Source organism: Megalopta genalis, chromosome 13 (genome assembly GCF_051020955.1).
Source record: "Megalopta genalis isolate 19385.01 chromosome 13, iyMegGena1_principal, whole genome shotgun sequence".
Taxonomy (NCBI): Eukaryota; Metazoa; Arthropoda; class Insecta; order Hymenoptera; family Halictidae; genus Megalopta; species Megalopta genalis.
Window position 1 is genome coordinate 13,195,807 of NC_135025.1, and position 14,479 is coordinate 13,210,285.

The following is a 14,479-nucleotide window of genomic DNA, read 5'->3' on the forward strand; positions in this document are numbered from 1 at the left end:
ATTCCGGAGTCTCATTGATCCTGGAACCGGAGGAGCTCGGTTGGACGACGACGATCGAGGTATCGGAACGTCTTCGAGATTCCCAGGATTCGGGAGTACCAGTTTTCGGTAACCCCGAAAAATTTTGTCGCCGCGGATCAAAGCTTTCCTGATTGGTGGGCTCGGTGGCGGAGAGTTGATTGGTATCATTGTAGGGGGGAATTTTATGCAGCGGCCCATGCACCGCGACTCGAACTTGAATACCGAATCAGCCGGGGAAAGTGGAGAGGAAAGGGCGGCAGGGAGGGGTGGGCGAGCACGAAGGGGAGGCGAAGAGGGTTACCGGTTTCGTGGGCTACATAGCCCCGGTAACAGTAGAACGCTGCCCCACCCTTCCAGCATTTTAATAATCTCCGGGGACCCCCTTCGGAGCAGCCCGGACAAGGATGCAGCGCAGCTGGACCCCTTTTTGCCTCGTGCCCGGTGTTAAGGGGGTACCGCCCTCCCACTGTGTTCATCTCCCGCCTTGTTCTCTTCCCCCGCAACCTTCTGCGGACAGATCGGGCTGGCTTTCATAGGCGACAATCACGCCGTAACCCGAAACGAATGCGTTTGCCGGGTCGGCCGGCCGCTCCGCTCCGGGCCGGGCCGGGCCGGGCCGGCCCGGACGGTGTCGAGCGGTGTCGAGCGTGAAGGGACGCGGTTGTCGCGAGATGCGGGTCCAGAGTTCCTACGTATTCGCCCGTGGTCCCCGCATTTTGCCATTTCGAGCATGCCTTTGTGCTCAGGTATTCTCGTTTCTCCTTCCAACGTCGCCTTCTTTTCCTCGCTTTCTTTCCCCCGCGTTCTTTCTTCACACGGATTATTCCCGTCCTCCTCCGTTCCTCGCTTCGACCCGATACTTCCGTCTCCGTCTCTTTCCCTCCCTTCCTCCGATCTCTCCGTCCCGTCGCTCGCCCCGTCCCTCTCTTTCTCTTTCTCCTCGAACGCAAAGTCACCCTCAAAGTCTGTCGTTGCCAGTGACGGGGAAGGAGAGGCGGATCGAGATTAAGGCAACTTCGGAGACTCGGCGACTGCGCCCGCGGCTTTGTGTGCGGAATACTTTGTTGGAATAGCTGAGAGCGCCTTGCCCCCGATCGGAAGCGCCGCGACGAAAGCGGCCGGGCTTCCGCGCGTTTTGCGCTGACCGAACCGAGACCTGGTCATTGAACGGATGTTCTTTATCTTCTGGTGCCGTCTTCGGCTGCAGATTAGCGATCGAGAGTTTGCTCTTGGCTTCGCTCGCTCGTTCGCTCGCTCGTGGAGGGATCGGCGGCGGCAGCGGGGCAGCAACGATGGCCGAATTAGAGGTCCGCAGATAAGGATCGTCTTTCGAAGAAGTAGCTATTTGTGAGCCGCGGAACGTATCGGACAAAGAACCTCCGCGGCTTTCCTCCACGAAGATCTTATCTCGTAATTAACGTTGTCCCGGCGTTAATATCGTTTAGATACGAGAGACGCGCCTATCAATTCTCGACGCGAAGTTCGTCGCGCGTGGGCCGTACGCTCGCCGATCGTTCGTTCATTGCGACCGGGAAACGCGCGAAAGCAACCCTTTTGCGAAACAGACCGGAGTGTCGAAAGGAAAATGCGTGATGAAACCGAACCAGCAACGCCCCGGCCACAATCGCCTGGATCAATCTTGATCTGCGCTTAGTTGAACCGGCGCAGTTGTAGCGTTCCGGGAAAGGTTCCGCTGCCGCAAATCACCCGAACGATAAGTCTGTTTACGATAGTTACTTGCAGTGATTTGTACTTTGAAGGGCCAGCCAATTAGTAGCGACAGAGATGGTACGTAAATCAGCTTAAACAAGGGAGCCGCGGCACCGCACGGGTCTCTATCAAACTAGAAACGAACGAGCGTACCCTTAATAACGTACCGATCCCTTTTAATCATTCACTTCGTGAATATTTCGAAGCGTTTTAACCGAGAGGAACGAACGTCCGCGCGGCCGTGTGTACCGCGCCAAATGTCGCATCCTAATTAGAAATCGGATTGAAATATAATCAAACTTCGCTCGATCGAGAGGACAGTTCTCGAGCGTCGCTAAATTCGAAGCGAGACCAGCTGCCGCCAATACGGGACGAATCGGGCTGGAACGGGTGCCCGCTCCTTTCCCAGCGTTTTGGTTTCCAGAAAATCTCTGGAACCGATTCGCGCCATTATCGTGAAATCCAATTTCTCTGGAAGCAATTTCCACCTCGGCTGCCGGCTTCCCGAAACTCATCCCAACTGCTGGAGCGGCGAAAAAATTCGTGAACAAGGCGGCCTGTCGTTGTCGTGCCGGTGTTCCATCCGCGCCCGTTACATCCCCGCGGTCACATCAGTCCCTCTCGCTTTCTCTCTCTTCCTCTCTCTTTCCCACTTTTTCTCGCTCTTTCTCTCGCGCTCTCTCCCGCTCTCTCTCTCTCTCGCTCTCTTTCCCCGTTCCCTCGGCGTCCCACTCGTCGTTCTCCTCTCAGCCCCTTTTTTCCACTCTTTTTCTTTCTCCCTCGTACTTTCGGGCCTCCGTTGAGTTCGTCGGTGTCTGAAAAGTTCCGGTAGGCAGGCGGACCTACGATATGCTACCGCTCCGCTCCGGTGTGGGCGCGCAAGCGAGCGAGCGAGTAAAAGAGCGAAAGAGCGAACAAGCGAACGGGCGAACGAGCGAGCCAGCGAGCGCGCCCGTGCCCGAGCCCGCGCCAGCGCCCGCTCTCGTTGAACAGGAACCGCCGACAGGATCGAAGAAGGACAGCGGTGAAACGAAGAGGACGGCGCGAGAACGGCGCAACGAGGAGTGACGGAGGGTCGGAGAGAGCGAGGCGAACGAAACGACGAGGATGCAACGACAAAGAGAAGCCGACGCTAGGAGAAAGAGACCGAGGGAGCGGTGCACACGGTCTGCCGGCGGGACAGAGAGGTCGGTGGTCCGCGCTAGCGACAGAGACGAAAGGCGAGAATCCGAGAGAAGGAGAAGAAACGTGGAGAAAAAGAGAGGCGGGATCGTGCGCGCTTGCGGAAGGGAGCATCGGCTGAAGCGCGAGGCGAGGCGAGGAGAGGGTACCGTTGAGTTGCGGAACGAGAAGAGGGGCGGCAGGGGTAGCGGCAGCGGCAGCGGCGGTGGCAGCGGCAGCGGCAGCGGCGGCATGGAACGAGAGGGAACGGGATGTGGTGCGAGAGAGAGCCACGCCGAAAGACGAGTTGCTCGAGGGTGACGAGGATGGAGCGTGGCGGCCCGACGAAGACGGCAAAGTCAGACTAACGCGGCCGCCCGAGCGAGACCGAATCGAGCCGAGGGCAGACAGTGCCGTTGGCGTAGTAACGTGCCATGGCTCGTACACGCCGAGGCTGCCTTGCTCGCTCGCCTGCCTGTCTGCCTGCCTGCCTGCCCGCCCGCCTGCCTGACTCACTGTCCGTGTGAGCGCGGCCCTGTGTGCGACCGCTCTCTGCGTGGCGCGTCCGCCGAGCCTCTGTGTGAGGGGCGACGCGGCTGTGTGAGTCCGTACGTGGATGGGGGTCCCGGCCCGGCTCTCGGCCCGTCCCGTCCCGTAGAGTATCGCACCGCTCGCCACCCGCTATCCACAGCAGTTTCAGCCAGCCGCCCGCCTGCCAGTGTCCCACCGCACGCCGAACCGTTTGCACTCAGAAGCGATCAGGGAGCCCTTCTCTCCCTCGACTTCCCCCTTCGAGAGAGAGACGCGCGCGCGCTCTTCCACCCCGGCGAGTCGCGCATCGCGTACCCGCTGCTATACACCGCCTCTATATCCGTTTCTCCCTCGCTCCTTTGCTCCTTTACTTCTTTGCTCCCTCGCCTTCGTTACGCACGCTATTTCTCTTCATTTTTCTCGACGGGACGGTCGTGCCGTCTTTGTCCCGCTTTCCGCTCCGTCCGATCATCGTCGTCTTCTTTTCCTTCCCTCTAGTATTTCCCTTCGTTCGCCCTTCTCGTTCTCCTCTTCCACCACTTCTTCTTCCTCTCCTCCCGCCTCGGCTTCTACTTGTCCCTACTCTTTTCGTCCCATCCTTGTGCTCCTTCTATTTTCCGTCGTCAGTCATACTCGGAACGCACGAGCACCGGCTATCGTTCTCTTCGTCCTCGTCCCCCTCTGTATATCCCTCTCTATCCGTCGGCCGCCGTTCGGCGTGTTTAACCTCCCGCCGTCCCACCACTCTGCCCCTCCACTGCTGACACTCGGCTTCTGTCTCCGTTCGGAGCACGAGCGGCCCATTCGTACCGTCTCGTTCGCTCGGCTCCTTTCGTTCCGTGCCGGCCGTGTCCCTCTTTCTCGCTCCTGAGAGTAGCGCCGGTGTGTACTCCCGTGCTGTCACCTGATCGCGGGACGCTTTTCGCGGGTGAGATACCTCTCGGCCACCGAGTCAACCGAGTCTGCCGCCACCGCCACCGTCGCTCGGTTTTCCGCCGCCTCCGCGTCCCGCCGCCGTTGTCGCCGCCGCCACTGCCGCTCTGCCGCCGCCGCCGTCGCCGTCGCCGTCGCCGCCGCCGCCGCCGCCACCGCCACCGCCGACGGCCTCTTCCTTCGGCATCTGCTCCTACTCTCCTCCTTCTTCCTCTTTCTTCGTTCGTAGCGCGCGCGCTCTCCTTTTCCTTTCCGTCTCGCGCGGACACGTCGTGCTGCTCTCTTCCTATACTCGGCTCGTTGCCGCCGCGCGACGTCGAACGTGCGCGCGGCTAGCTGGTGGTTTCCGAGAGGGAACGAAAAGAACCACACGAAGAAAAAGAAAAGAAAAGGGAAAAACAGAAAACGGTGAGAAAGACCGACGGACCCGACGCAGCTACGAGAGAAAGAGAACCGTCCGACCGAAACAGAGACGGAGTCAAAGAGAGAGAGAGAGAGAGAACGCAGAGAGAGAGAGAGAGAAACGTCGAGGGATACAGAGAGCGACAGACAGAGGGAAAGAGAGAGAGAGACAGAGAGAGAGAGTGAGAGAGCGGTAGAGAGAGAGAGAGAAGTGCGCGCTACCGACATCGTCCAACCGCGACTCGCTTGCCCGATCTCTCGCCTCTTCTTCCTCCTTTCACGGATCTTCGCCGGTGCACGTCTGAAGCCGACTGGAGAGGGAGGTGACACTTTCGGAACGTGGACATGCGGCACGCACGGATCGTCACGCTGGATACGTGAGGATTCAGAATTCTCCTGGCTACCGTGATCTGCTACAGGTCGGTGATAGTATCTGTGTGACTCCGCGAAAATCAGTGATTCATTCTATTGTCTTTTCGCGCTTCGTGTGATCGTTATTGTTGATATCGTTGTTGTTGTTGTTGTTGTTGTTATTGTTGTTGTTGCTGTTGTTGTTGTTGCTGTTGTTGGTTGTTGTTGTTTCATTCTTTATTGTTCATCCGACACGGTCGGTCGACAATTTCAATTCGCGTTTTAGTGAACGATAATCGGACCCGGTCTCTCGCAAGATCGCCCCGACAACGACAGATGCAAACAGTGTGAGTGTGTTTCTTTCTCCCTCTTGTTTTTAATCGTCTCCGTACCGTTCCGCAAGCGTAACCGACGTCCCGCCGATAACTCCGCCGTGATTTCAAAATACGGCGGTAATTGTACGTGCGTTACTACACCGCGGCTGCGCTTTTTTCCTTGCGTTTTACGGGCCGTTACAGCTCACGGAATCGTCTCGTGCCGCGGCGTTCTACGAGCGTCCGGTTGAACGCCGACGTTACACTTTTCCGTTTCCCCCCCGTTTCCGAATTTCATTCTCGTTACTCGCCGGTCGTCGCGTTCGACGGGATCTCGTTTGCTTGTTTGCTCGCTTTCCTTCGAATTTCCACGCGACGACAGGTCGACTGGCCGCGCCGCGCCGCGCCGTGCCGTGCCGCGCCGCACCGCGCCGTGCCGTGCCGCGCCGTGCCGCGCCGCGCCGCGCCGCGCGCTCAGGTACCCGGATCGTCTGCGAAGGACCCGCTCGTGCAGTTAGTCGTGCTGTCGATCGGGTCCGGTGACGACTCGGAAAAATATCGCTCGTGATTCCCGCCGTGGAAACCGGACGAAAAAAAAAAGTGTCACGGGACGCCGGGAAAGTGTTCGATTGACGCGTCGCTGACAGGACGCTGTCGCGAGTGTTACGCTTTCACGAGCCGAACCGTGGCTGTCAACGCAAGCCGATTTTGGACGAAGCGGCTCGCTCGAGCCTCGGCAGCCGGCGCGTTATCGTGTGGAAATCGTGGAATTCTCTTTGTGGTATTCAGTGACAGCAGTGACGACGTCCCGATCCGAGCGCCGACGTTTCGATCGATCGTCGGTTTTCGGTGCCCGTGATCGACGGGCAAACTTTTTCCGAAGGGTTCCTTCTCATCGGTCCACCGGTCGCCGTACCCGGTAAAAGATTTTTCTTTCGCAATTAACTAACCGCGCACGTTCCTCGCGCCAATCGGATTCCCGTGTTCCCCTGATATTTAATTCGCCGGCTTTTCCGGCGAGATCGGGACCGAGGGCAAGATCGTCTCCGGCGAGGGGAACACATCGGACGACACGCGAGTCTCGCGCGCGTATTCGGGACCGTTTTGTGCGAAGAATTGTTCCCGGTGTGATTTTTCCCGGCGGTCCCGGGGACGGTGGAAAAATAAATGTAAAAAGTTGGAAATCGAAGGCAGGGAAACGCTCTGGGAGTTGTAGCGGTGTCGGCGGAGATAGCGGCATCCGTTTCGGTGCCCGTTGCGGGGCGGTCGCCACACCCGCCCGTTTGGGAATTCAACTTACTGCCACTCGGGACCGAAGTCTTCGACGTTTTCTCCTCGGTCTAACGGGTATCACGAAAGGCGGCTGTTTGCGGCGGATTAGATCCGACTGCCGCGGAAATTGCCGCGTCGCTTTTCTGTTCCCGGTGCCGTTAGACATCCGACAATTCCTCGCAGAATTAACAATTCCGATCGCTGCAAAAACTCTCGACGGCCGGGTTTCTCTCCGATCGGAAAATCCTGGATGGATTCGACGCGCCACCGGAATTTTTTTATCGATAATAGCTCCGCAGGTTTGAATCGCGGAGATCCGCCCGCCCCGATCGTTATAAATCGGCGGGCACGTCTCGGTGCTGCGTCAATCCTTCGATCGCTCTTCCCGCTTATATTTTCCGGCGTTTCATTTCTGCGACGAAACTTTTGCCGATTTTTCAGTTCGTCGAGGTTGCTTCGAAATTTGCTTATCGATCGTTTCGCGGACAATCGAAAGTGTACAGTTTTGGAATTCGAACGTTTGTTGTTTCGTGCATACGTGTCCATTTTGCAAATGTGCATCGATGCAGTGCTCAACGCGTTAATGGGATACGGTGCATTTTCCAAATTGTACCTTCGGTCCTTTTCGGACAAAGAAACGCGGAGCGAAGTTTATCAATCGGTCCCGATCTTTCTTCAAACCGAGAACAATAGCGAAAAATCTAACGCTTCCTCTGGTAACGAAAAAAAGAAATCGCCGGTTAATTTCGCACCGGAGGAAATCCGTGACGCGCGGCCAACGGGGAGGAAACCGATCGATCCAGGGAAATATCGGATTGGATCGTAAAGCGTGTCGTCGGGTTGTCGAGTCGAGGTCCCGAAAGTTTCGTGACGCATAGGGTACGGCCCCGGCTATCTGCTCTCCGGAATATCCGCACCTACACCCGGCCCGGGGAACTCGACAAAAATTCCTGACACTCCCCGGCCCGAAGTTTTCCAGCGCACCTCTGCCAAACAAAGATCTCGCTCCCTTTGATCAATAGTCTAGGTAAACACGTTTACCCGTGGCAGGCTGCGTCCCGACGCGGGTCGAAAACTGCCAAAAGTACAGCGCGCGCCAACTGCTTCGCCCGGGGATGATTGGCCCTTTTCAGCCGCAACTTTCTGCCCCGGCTTATTCGTATTTAATTTCGGAAAAGTTTCCGGAATGAGCATTTATTGGACACGGGCCGGTTACCTATCCAAAAACGCGGAAACACGGCGACGTTGATCTAACGGCAGACGTTCTAACAAACTAGATATTTTGTCGCACATTTTTCTATAAAATGCTAAAAATTCGTTTCCGTCCGTGGAGCCCTTGCGCGACTGTTCGACGAATGGGCAGAGCATTCATTATTGCGGGACTGCGGCTTTCTACGTATCTGCAGAGTCTAAAAATCTTCGGTGTTTCGTGCAGTGTTCGGAGCTCATTGAAATTCGTACAAATTCATCATTGCAAATGAGAAATTCTGCAAATCTGTAGTTCCGCGGATTTGTCGCGAAAAATTCGAATCCGCATAAAGTTCCGCAGCCTAGACATTTGTTCGTGTCGAAGGAACGAGTAGCCGGACGCGTCGGGAAAAGAATGCATTAATACCCGTTCCACCGGGAATTTCGTTTAAAATGTTTGCGAAGGTGCAGCGGGCCCACGCGTCCGTCATAATTATTGCGGGGGTGGATCGTTCGGGATCCGACTATTTTCAGCGGCGGTAAATTGTTCCCGTTTAACCCTCGCGTCGATAACGAAAAGTCTATTTCTGTTTAAGCAGAGCATTGATTCTTCGACGGTTCATCAATTTTCTTTTTACACAGTTTAACTCTGCATCCGAAATATCCTTTCTGGGCCGCGCTATTTTATCCTCGTGTGACAGTTACGTTTTTAAACAATTTTTCAGTGTAAGGAGACTAACATTATTTTATTACTTTAATTTTTATTTTATATATAAAGAATGATTTTGGAACGTGCTATAACAATTTTTGACGGTGTCACAGAGTCGGCGCACGCGAACGCAAAGAGTTAAGATCTATTTCATTAAAATCGATATTGTCCTTCTTATTAGGCGCAACGCGATTAGCGAGTGGAAGCGCAACTAAATCCGATTAGAAGTTTCGACCAAAAATCGAGCGTAATCGGAGAGAGCCACCCTTGTGCCAATAACTAAGAATTCTACCCGTCGAACCGTTCTGGCATTTCGAGCGAATCTACGCCGATCTACAGCCTTGACACAAAAACGCTCCGCAGTGGCATCGCGAAAAATTTAGGTTACTGACACGAGGGTAACTCGGTCGTCTCGCGGAGGGTTCCCGCGAAGTCGGGTGTCGCGTCGTCGAATTCGCTATCGCGGGGTATCGGCGGAGGTCCCGTGGACTTTTGAAATCCTCGATGAGTATTCGCCGGCGAAGGTTAAAAAAAAAAAAGAGAGAAAAGAAAAAGGTGCTCGCGTCCCCGGAGACACGGTCTGAAAGGAGTCTGGTCGTCGGGCGGCGGGCGAGAGTGAGCGGGCGGCGGTGGGGAGGGCGAAGAGGGGGGAGGCGGCGGCGCGGTGCGCGCGTGCAAGCGGCGCGGCGCGGCGCGGCGTGGAGCGGCGTGGAGCGGCGCGACGCGACGAATCGAGTAGAAAAGTGGGCGCCGATAGCCGGCTCGATTGCGAAACCGATCGAGGAAAAGGAGGGTCGCGTCCTGTGCGGGAAACGGCCGGCCAAAAGCGGCGTGTAACTCGCGTGCGTGTGGCTCGTGCACGTATAGGCGGCGGATGGCCGCGGGCCACGGTAGGTGTACGTGGTAATACAGTGGCCATGCGAGCTTGATTACACATTGCGATCACGAGTGTTCCACGAGCGGGCGGACATAAGGCCTTTTGTCACACCATGGCCTGCGGGCAGGAAGCACGTAGCGTGACACCGGGCCGCTCGGTGTGCAAGCGGCACCCACATTATACCGCGCCGGTAATATGTGTACGACGGGCCTGGAGAGAAGGCCGGGAGCGACGGAGAGAGAAAGAGAGAGAGAGAGAGAGAGAGAGAGAGAGAGAGAGAGAGAGGCAGAGAGACTCCGGGGCAAGCTGGACGAGAAAGCGAGAGAGAGAGAGAGAGAGCGTAAGAGAGAAAGAGAGGGTTGCCGGAGCTGGCAGGGTAGAGGGACGAACCATAATACTTGGTGGTCCCATGCCGGTACGTGACTTGTGTGCGGCTTCGAGCCGGGACACGGCGCACCGTCGCGTCGTACGGAGGACCCCGTTTCTGCCACCTAAAGGAGCGCGCACGGTCGCTTTTGCGCCCGGGTTATTGTATCCGGTATCGGCCGCCACGAGTTTCGACCGTGGTAATCGATTGTGCATTGAGGCCGGCGTGTGCGAGTCGCGGTCGCTGGAGAAAATTGCCGGGGAGTTTTTACCGGGGAGGAAATGGAACGGGTCGACGTGGAAAATCGGGACGCGACGCGTTCTTGGAAAATTGATGGCTCCGGCGAACTCCGGCCTGGAATTCTTTTCGTCTTTTAATTAAGATTTCATCGCATAAATTATTTGCCACGGAACACGGTTATTCCGTGACGAGGCAAATTATTTCATCTTCTTTTTAACCGTTCCGATCGAAATCATCGACGGTTTTCCCATTCTTCATTTTCGAACTGCTGGAATCACGGCGACCCTTTCTTCGCGGTAAATCTGTCGGGCCGGGCGGAGCGAGCGATTTCGCATTTCTCGTTTTAAGAGTCGTGCGAATTGTTTAGACTGTTTCGAAGAAAATGGTAGAGACAGCGAAAGGTCTAAATAAATACGGTTAGTTCAACGTTACTTTTCAGAAATGACTAGCTTGCATTTCGCGCGCATTGACAGCTTCATATTCCAAATTGTGATTAATATTAGCGCGATTTCTAATTCAGTTTATTTGTTAACTCCTTCGATTCTGTCAACGAGTCAGTTTTAAATCGAGATAAAATTTGATTCTTCCTTTATCATTGGACTCCGGATCTTTGTGCAAAATAAAGATTGTCTGCTTTAACTGCGAGACGGAGCCAACTGCGATCTCTTGATGCTCTCTTAAATAAATTGAATAAGTTTTAGTCAACATGTCAACATTTCTAGTTTATTATACGTTTTTCTCATAAACGCATAAAATCCGCAGAAAAATTATTAAGGACACAACGCGTTCGTGAAAGAAGCAGCAGTGAAAAACTTGTGTTGCTTATAAAATTAATGATCTCGTTTTTTTCGAGAACGACACACGAGGACGACACACAGTTTCGGTCCGAATGATCCGTTGAATGTTTCAAATTTGAAGCAGTGAAACAGCGTTGCGGGTGTCCCAAATTTTACCACGGCACGCATATTTATAAAGCATAGGGCGGACTGAAATATGTAAAGGTTATTATCGCCTTGCAAGCAGTTAAAGTCGAGAGGTTCGAGAGGCGCCGATAAAAATTCTCCTCGAAACGCGGAGGAGTCGTCTTGAATTTTAAGGTTTCACCTCGCGAAAACCGAGAACGTACATACCGGCGGCGGTGGCGGCGGCGGCAAGAAAACCTCCTCGTCTCCGGCGAAAGAATTTCACGTTCGATTTCCAGGAAAATTGACGCAAGGTCTTGCCTTCAATTTCCTCAAGTCTGTGTCATTAACGTCTTCGGGCCGCAGGTACGACGACGCTCGGTTCATTCGACGGGTCCAATTTTACCTGCGACCGCAGCACCCTCCAATGACATTCCTTCGTTCGTCGTTCCACCGCGACATCTGAATTCCGCGGCGTCCGGGATAATTTCAAAGATCTAGTTTTTACGAGACAGCCCGCTGATTAGGTGCATCTGATTATCTCCCGAAGAGCATACATACGAGGGCCATCATTCCGCGGCCGGTCCCACTATTGTTCTCTTTAATTTCGCGTCGCTGGCGATCCTCTCTGCCAGCCGATGATTAGAAAGCACTTGCGACGGATCCATTGAAAAAAATGTCGCATGGCAGGTCTTTCGAAAAAGTCATCCCCCTAGAATCATCCGCCGCCCGCCGCCATTCGTTCGCGAACCGTGATAAATTACAGCGTTAATAAATTGGCACCGTGTAAACGCGAATTCCGTTGAACTTTTCCCCGGGAAAATGAAAAAGCAAACACGCCGAGCGTAACGGCACGATTTTTACCGTGTGTCGAACGAACCGTTCGAAAAAAAACAGAGTTTAAAAATCGCGAAACCGGAAAAAGACCGTCGATTGTTTGCGAGATTAGCAAAAAAAAATAAGTTCCGGCCTCGTCCGCGCGCTGGCCGCCGCGATTTTTCCACAATTTTCATTCTTCGTCGCGCGCGCAATCTTTGATAATGACTCAGAAGATAATTTACAGTAAGCCGCGCGCGGCGCCTTAAGTCGCGGCGTTAAAGACCTCGTTTCTGCCACCTAAAGGAGCGCGGTTATATTGCGCCGAGGCTATCGGCCCCATTCCATCGGTTCCCTTCTCGGACTTGCTTCGTTATCGTTCCCTCGGATTCTAATCCTTCGTAACTAGTAGGACTCCGGGCAACGATCTTCGAAAATGGTTCCCGGCTACCACGCTTGTATCGCGTTTTCGTCGTGCTCCGTTCACAACGAGGGACGACTTTTCCGACCTCGAATCGGGCATTCGCGATGCGCGGGCTACGTCGGCGATATTCAATAGTCGCGTTTACCACGACGCGAGATACAATATTTCTTTCGAAAAATTGCTCGTTAGAATGGCGATTGTTGCGAATACAGTAATGTCTCTCTAATTGACGCTCAGATTGTCCACTAAAATGGATAATTTGGGAAGAGCAGATACGATTGTTCGAGCCTTGCGGTTCGTTTTTATAGTTACGAGGTGTCAACAAGTATAAAAAACGAGCTACGAGGCTCGAATGATTATTTAATTGTACGATTGTATTTCTTCTTCCCAAATTGTCCACTAAAATGGATAATTTGGGAAGAGCAGATATGATTATTCGAGCCTTGCGGTTCGTTTTTATAGTTATGAGGTGTCAACAATTATAAAAAACGAGCTACGAGGCTCGAATGATTATTTAATTGTACGATTGTGTATTTCTTCTTCCCAAATTGTCCATTTTAGTGAACAATCTGATTATCCGTCCGTACGCCGACGTATCATTACAGTAATGTCTCCCTTACTGACGCTCAGATTGTCCACTAAAATGGATAATTTGGGAAGAGGAGACACGATTATTCTTGCGGCTCGTTTTTATAATTGTGGACAATTTATAACTATAAAAATAAACCGCAAGGCTCGAATAACCGTATCTCCTCTTCCCCAAATTGTCCATTTTTGTGGCCAATCTGGACGTCAATTAGAGAGACATTGCTGTACACCGAAAATGTTTACACCGAAATCGACAGTCTCTGCGAACGACCGTGAAAATCTTTGGTGTGCCCGTGGCTTCGATGTTCTAAAGATAACGAGATCACTTTTTAGAAATAATAGAGCCAATTTGCCGAGATTCCGAACGCGTAAAAGTTCACAGTCCGCGATCGGTGAAATCACTTTCGCGGGGTTTTGATTAACAGTTCTCCGTTGCGTCCGATTGTTATGTAAGAAAACGTTGTGCAAGACCGATATCCAGGTCTTGAGGCGAGAATTTCCTCCAAATTTTTTCGCAGACGTACGCCACAAGATAGGAAACGAGAGCTTGTACGCCGGGACGTCCCGAGAGCTCCGTTTCTGTTATCTGGAGGAGCGCGCGGATACGTTGCGGCGAGTTCATTATACGATCCGAGCTATCGCTGCGGATAGTTCGATTGGCCTTATTGAATTAGTATTCGCTCTTGGGTTTACTTCGCGATTATCTGACACAGGTTATCTGTATATATCCCCGTTCGTTACGGCTGTCGTGTCGTCGGCGAAAATTATGAGAACAGAGCGCGGCGCGCGTGCGTTCGTTCGTTCGTTCGTTCGTTCGTTCGTTCTTCCCGGGGCGCGATTTCCTCGAAAAACGAGTTCCTACCAAGAATATTAATCTCTGCGCTTCGAAATACATACATCCGTTCCTCAATTTATGCGAAGCATCCGTTTCGCGTGAACTTCTTTTACGCGAATGAAAATCGCGTAGGTAGAGTTTGTGAGTATAGGAGAATAAATATTGAAAATAAAAGCTAATGTGAATTTTGAAAACGTATTTATCTCATACAGCTTAACAAGAAATTAATCGTAACATTTCAGGAAACAAAAGTAAATTTTTTCGGCGCCACTATCGTTGCTGTAATTTGATAGAATCTACCTTTTCTTTTTAATTGGCACAAATTAATCATTAATCATTGCTCGAAATATTTGGAAGTTTAATTTCATTTTCATTGTTGATTCGAGTTTGATTTCAATTAAAATTTATAACTAAATTTATATATTTGTGATAAGTTTATAAATTTATATTGTTTTCGTATTATAGATTTATATAAAATTATATAAGAGTACAACTTTTAAATAATTCTATAAGAAGAATTCAATTTTTTCATAAGAAATTTCTTTGACCAAGTCTTCATTTTCTTGATATTCGTTGCAACATGTCGAAATTTGAAGACTGTTTGAATATTTCAATTAATGTTTATTGTGGCAGTTCCTAATTTTTTTTTGCTAATTCAAAAACTTCATAAAAATTCAATGGATGCGTAAATTCAGGTCGCTTATACTAAATACCACGTAAATGATGTTATAACAGATCTGGGCGTTTTCTGACATTTTAAACTTATTATTTTAAACTAAGTTTTCAGAATTATTTGATAAATAATCTATTTCGAAATAACACAATTCGGCGGAGGTTT

At 52.2% G+C, this 14,479-nt stretch overlaps 1 protein-coding gene across 3 annotated transcripts in view; it reads left to right on the forward strand.

Moving 5' to 3' along the window:
* Nucleotides 1-3,572: 3,572 nt before the first annotated feature.
* LOC117224890 (uncharacterized) overlaps nt 3,573-14,479 on the forward strand; it is a 113,739-nt gene continuing 102,832 nt past the window's right edge. Inside the window, exon 1 of one of the 3 annotated variants that reach the window (XM_033478091.2) lies at nt 3,573-5,177. The gene's annotated coding sequence lies outside the window, so the exon portion shown is untranslated. The other 2 variants (XM_076525939.1, XM_033478094.2) reach the window with 2 other exon arrangements.